Source organism: Mesoplodon bidens (genome assembly GCF_964165515.1).
Source record: "Mesoplodon bidens genome assembly, chromosome: 10".
NCBI classification, from domain to species: Eukaryota; Metazoa; Chordata; class Mammalia; order Artiodactyla; family Ziphiidae; genus Mesoplodon; species Mesoplodon bidens.
The window spans coordinates 48,262,063-48,267,429 of NC_138172.1; positions in this window are offsets into that span (position 1 = coordinate 48,262,063).

Sequence of the window (5,367 nt, forward strand, 5' to 3'; positions counted from 1 at the left end):
ACTCCAGTGTATGTTTATCTTGAAAGGTAAAGCTCATTACTCTGATTAGAAAATCATTCTTATTCGAAACTCACTAGACTTTATAAAAATAATCTGTGGTATAAAACAATCTCCACACTGTGCAGAAGAAATCTGTCAGGTGATATAACTAAATATATATGTAGTGCTATAGATTTTTTAAAGTAAAATTTCAAGTGTTGTAACTCTATTATATAACCTATACTTTTATTTACAATGCTACCTAACAACATTCCAATGCAAACATGATTCGGAGAGTCAGGGAATGAGCCCACGCCCAACCAACAGCAGAAATTCCCAGGACTCAAGACGGAACTCATCCATTTGCAAAAAACCCATCCTCACCTGCGTGAAAAGCATTAGCTAATGCGTTGTATTTTTTATAACTGTCAGCTTAAAAATGTAAACTTTGCAAATGAATGAAACGCTTTTCTGTAGATGTCCAGAAGAAACCACGTTTGTAGAATCCACTGCATACACACATGTCCGTGTGTATATTTCTTTAGTGTCCTGTAACTGGCTTGCAGTAGTTCTCAGAATTGTCTAGGCCCCAGACAATCCAAAGACACTCCTGGAGAAGAAAGGGCAGCACAGGGCCCATCTCCACATGCTGGCGTTTAGAGAATATGCATTTTAATTCGTGAGGAAAAAACACTTGTGTTATCGCTACGAGCTGCCATAGGAGCAAATAAAATACCACTGGTTTTGGCACTACAGGGATACATGGAGTACCACAATCAAAAAGTCCTGCTTCATTCATACCTGGAAGATACCGTCACAAAAATGTAAAAGCTTGGTAAAAATTGTAAAAATTTAAATAGTGGTAAATCCTTTAAGTTCAAAATCTTGTCCAAACCAAAGTTTACAGTGGACCCAAAATAAGTTTAAAATAGGAATATTCAAAATATCCCACTAGATAATTTGGACTTTTACTTGATGATAATGTATAGGTCTCCTGGACCCACTACAGTCGTCCCTCTGTATGGGGGAGGAGTGTGGCAGGGGGATGGGAATCCAAAATCCACTGAGGCAGAGGCCTCTTAACATAAAATGGTGTAGCATTTGCATATAACCTCCACAGATCCTCCCCTATACTTGAAATCACCTCTAGATTACTTATAATACCAAACACAATATAAATACTATGTAAATAGTTGTAAATACAATGTAAATACTATGTAAAGAGTTGCCAGTAGGTGGCAAATTCAAGTTTTGATTTTTGGAACTTTCTGTAATTTTTTCCCCCCAAATATTTTTGATACAAGGTGGTTAAACCTGCGAATGAGGAGCCCGTGGATGCAGAGGGCCGACTGTAATTGTTTTAAAGTGTGGCTGAGTCACATAAATTAATTTCCAAGGGACAGGGTGCATTTGAAACTTCAATTTCTTTTTGCTACAAAACTAAAATCATCTTTTAAAACTTCCCCAAGCCTCCTAAAGGTCTGGGATACATTCATACATGAATTGCTGGTTACAAATTAACTGTCAGGAATCTTACTTAAAGAACTATGCCTATAACCCTGAATTCATTGTTTACACATCTAGAGTGAGAAAATAAACAAACAGTTCATCAACTGAATTACTGGGTCTGTTTCTTTGCCTAAAACATCACTCCTGATTGAGACTTAAACTCATCATTACTAGGCTGAACACATTAGCTGCTGAGCATTTTATTAGTTCAGCTTTTGTAAACAGCCATTGACCTAGGAGAATTCAAATCACCCCAAAGAGGATTGAAAAAGCCATCTTGTCCTCTTTCCTTTTCTGGCTGCTTGCGGGGGGGGGGGGGGGTGCGTGTAGAGAGTCAATTCCCTGTGCTTCTTGGAAAAATGTGGTCTGAGGGCCCCTGAACTGTGAACCAGGCAGGGCTGGCCATCTCTCCAAAGATTCAGAACCCAACCGGCCATTGAAATAGCTGGGACTGACACACTGAGTAAACTGAGTTCTCCTGGAAAACGCTTTCCAACTTAGATATTTTTCTAGTGAGCCAAGTTCTCCGGAATAATGCCTGGCTGTTCAACTTCTAGTACCACTTCTAAAAACTTACATACATACGCTCACTATATTACTAAAAAAACATCAAATCCTTGTATTACCAATAGATGCTGGGAACTTCACACTGCATTCTAAAAAGAGGCAGAATTCCATTTGCAAGAGGGTCATCTAGTCCTCCCACCCTGGATGGAACAGCTGCCTCCCTGCCCTCATGGCTCAGAGCACAGGGGCCACATGATGGGCTTTCTGTGCCACACATAGCACATGGTGGACCCTCAATACACGGCTGGGCTTGCCACCAAGGAAACACCACACATGCAACCCAAGCACCCAGTGCAGAGAGGGCAGCAGCCAGCAAGAACGGGGCCAACTGGAGAGAAAGGGGACACAGAACTGCAGGGTCACCTGCTCAGCTCCCTAAAGCATGACAGGAGGGTTAGCCTGGCCCCAGGGGCAGGGGAAGGACCACCTCAGTGGCCTGGAGATGGCAGATCTTTCCCTTGGCTGAGAAGGTGTGAGCTGGGGGCTCAAGAATCCTGAGGATGTTCGAGGCTGGACAAGGTCCTTCGTGTTCTGGACACGTGCCACCACATCCAGACAGAGTGAATCCTGAGTCAGAAGCAGCTGGCGCACACAGGGAAGCTTCCCCAGCAGGACTGACCCCTCCGGGCACCTACTGAAAGCCAACAGGACAGGAAGGCCATCTGAACACCAGGCTGATGGCGCTCACCACATTTATGCACAGCTGGGTCTCCCTTCCTCCTAAGAAGGGTCCATTCTCAGCCCTCACACCCCAAGTAATCAACCAAAGAAGGACTCCTGATAGGGACCAACGGCCCCAGGCAAAAGCCCAGCTTATGCCAGCCCCAGCACGAGCTAACGACTACATCCATGGCCTTCTCTGGCTGCCCGTCATGAAGAGTCCTCTGCAGGACACTGTGGCATGGTGGCCTTGGTCCCCACGTGTCTCCTCCCTCCCATGCTCACTCCTGGATCTCTCTGGCTCAGGAGATCTCCCCACAGTGGTCAAACAGAACACACTCTCCCCCAAGTCCACCCCACAGCCAGAAGCCTGCCCGGACGACAGTACACTAGGAAGAAAGGGGCAGGGATCCCGGGCCACTTCTGTCCCCTGACTTGGTCACCCTCTCACCCTGGATGAGGCAGGGAAAGCAATATCAGACTCCCTCCCTGCCCCCCCAGTCTTCCAGAGAGCTTGGCGGGCAGGGTGGGGGGGTGGTGCGGGGAATGTAGCAGTGATCTGAGCTCGCTGGAAGTGGAGGCTACAAGAAATCTTTGTGAAGAAGAGCAGAGGCAGAGGCCCCCAACCCCATCGACACAAATCAGAGCTCTGGATGGTTGACTGCCCGGAGAAGAAGACACGACAGTAAACGTAACTTTATCAGAGGCGTAAGACCCACCCAGGTCCCAGCAGCATGCCCGGGAGAGAGATGCCCACCTTCTCCTGGCCACGAGCAGTCAGGGACACTCAGCCTAGCACGCGGGGAAAGGGCCGCTGGAAGCCCTCTGCCCGGCCACACCACGCGGGGCCATCTCTGGACACTTCATTCTGGTGCCAAGGCCCCAAAGGGAGTGACAGTGGCTGAGCACTGGGTCAGCAAAGTGGGAGTGCCCCCAGACAAAAGGCCTGCCCTGTCCGTCCTGCATCCTGCCCCGCAGGTCCCACCGCAGGGCCAAAACGTGCTCCCAGAAGAATCAAGCCAGCACACAAAAGAAAAACTGCCCAGAGGAAATCTAAAACCAAACAGAGGCTGGCGTTTAGTGTTCCACACTGGCTGGGATCAGGGATCTAATCATTCCTATGGTAAATTAGCTACATTTGTTACTGGTTTATTCTATTAGTTTCTTCTGAGGGTTGAAAAGTAGAGACTCCCAGCACTGCCTAAGGAGAAAGCTGGAGAAATCAGATATGGCACTTTTCAATAAATTATTTTAAAGCTTCTGAAAGACGTAAGTGGAAAAGAAAAGCAACTGCTGTAAGGCCTGTTTTTCTGTTAAAAATTATTCTGAGGGAAGAAAAATACCACAGCAAAAAATAGCTTAAAAAGGAAAAGTCAGAAGACAAATAACTTACCAAAAAACAAAAACAAAAACCTGTCCCTGTGGCCACCTTGGCCAGCCCACATTTTGACCCATGAAGCAAAAACTGAGCTGTGAGAGGGAAGCAAACTCGTCTCCTACCACACCCCGTGCCCAAACACGCAGAGGAGGACACGGCCCAGGGGGCCAGAACCCCCGCGGCAGTGCACTGAGCCCTCACCACCAAGCCGTGCCGTCACAGACCGGCCCCGAGCAGTGCGGACCCAGAGGCCTACAGATCAATTCCGCTATCACTGCTGCCAATGAGCTTAAGAAATTAAGTCTGGAGTAAAATTACCTCACATGGGTCTAAAGGCTACAGTTTTGCCAAGTTAAAGTGGGGTCACCTGTCATCCTGAACAATGACCAATCAAGTCGAGGGAAACACTTGAACTTCCAAATAACTCAGGAGGAGGCTCCCCCCTCCCCTTCTCACGCCAGTCAACCTCTCCCCATCGCCCACCAACTCGCCTACCCGCAAGGTGAAGAGATCCAGTTTTTAAATAAAATGGTCTAAAGAAACGGGAAGGAAAAGTCTTCACAAATAAGAGTAATGAATGCCCAGACTTGGCCCAGACAGCCAACCTACAGTTGATGACAATTATTTACAAGGGGGTGTTATCAAAGAAAAATGGTAGCACTCCCTAGAAGACTCACAACTTTGCTTCTTTTTCTCTATTTCTTTTAAACTTTCTTGCATAAAAGCCAACTTACATTAAAATATACTTACTACAAGACAACACAACTAATAAAATATATAATAAAACTTACACAAGTAGAAAATTCTGAGGTATTTCTGGTTTGAGGTGGTCTGTGGTCGTGAAGTTTTAATTCTCTTACTCTTCAAAATTTAAACCTCGGAAGCCACATAGCAAAGCGTGTGTGGATGTGTGTGTTTTGTTTTTTTAAAAAATTTGCATGTTTCATAAATTAAAAAAAAATTCAAATGTTGAAACAGCAGCATTAGGAACATTCACTGATGAGAGCAAGGTTATTGGCAAAACAGAGAAACTGTTTTTCGAATATGCACCTCTTTCAAGGGTCTGGAGAAAGCTGTGTTCACGAGCCACAGAAAGGGACAAGAACGTCACCACACAGGGCAGAGCCAGCACTGCAGGACTCCGGGGGTCTCCAGAGAGGCAGGCCTTCTTGGCAGGCCCAACCCAGGAAACTCTCCCGCCCTGGCTGTGCAGAGGGCCCCCTGTGGCCATTTCCCTGAACTGCTCCAGGAGGAAGCATTGTACGTATTTCAAC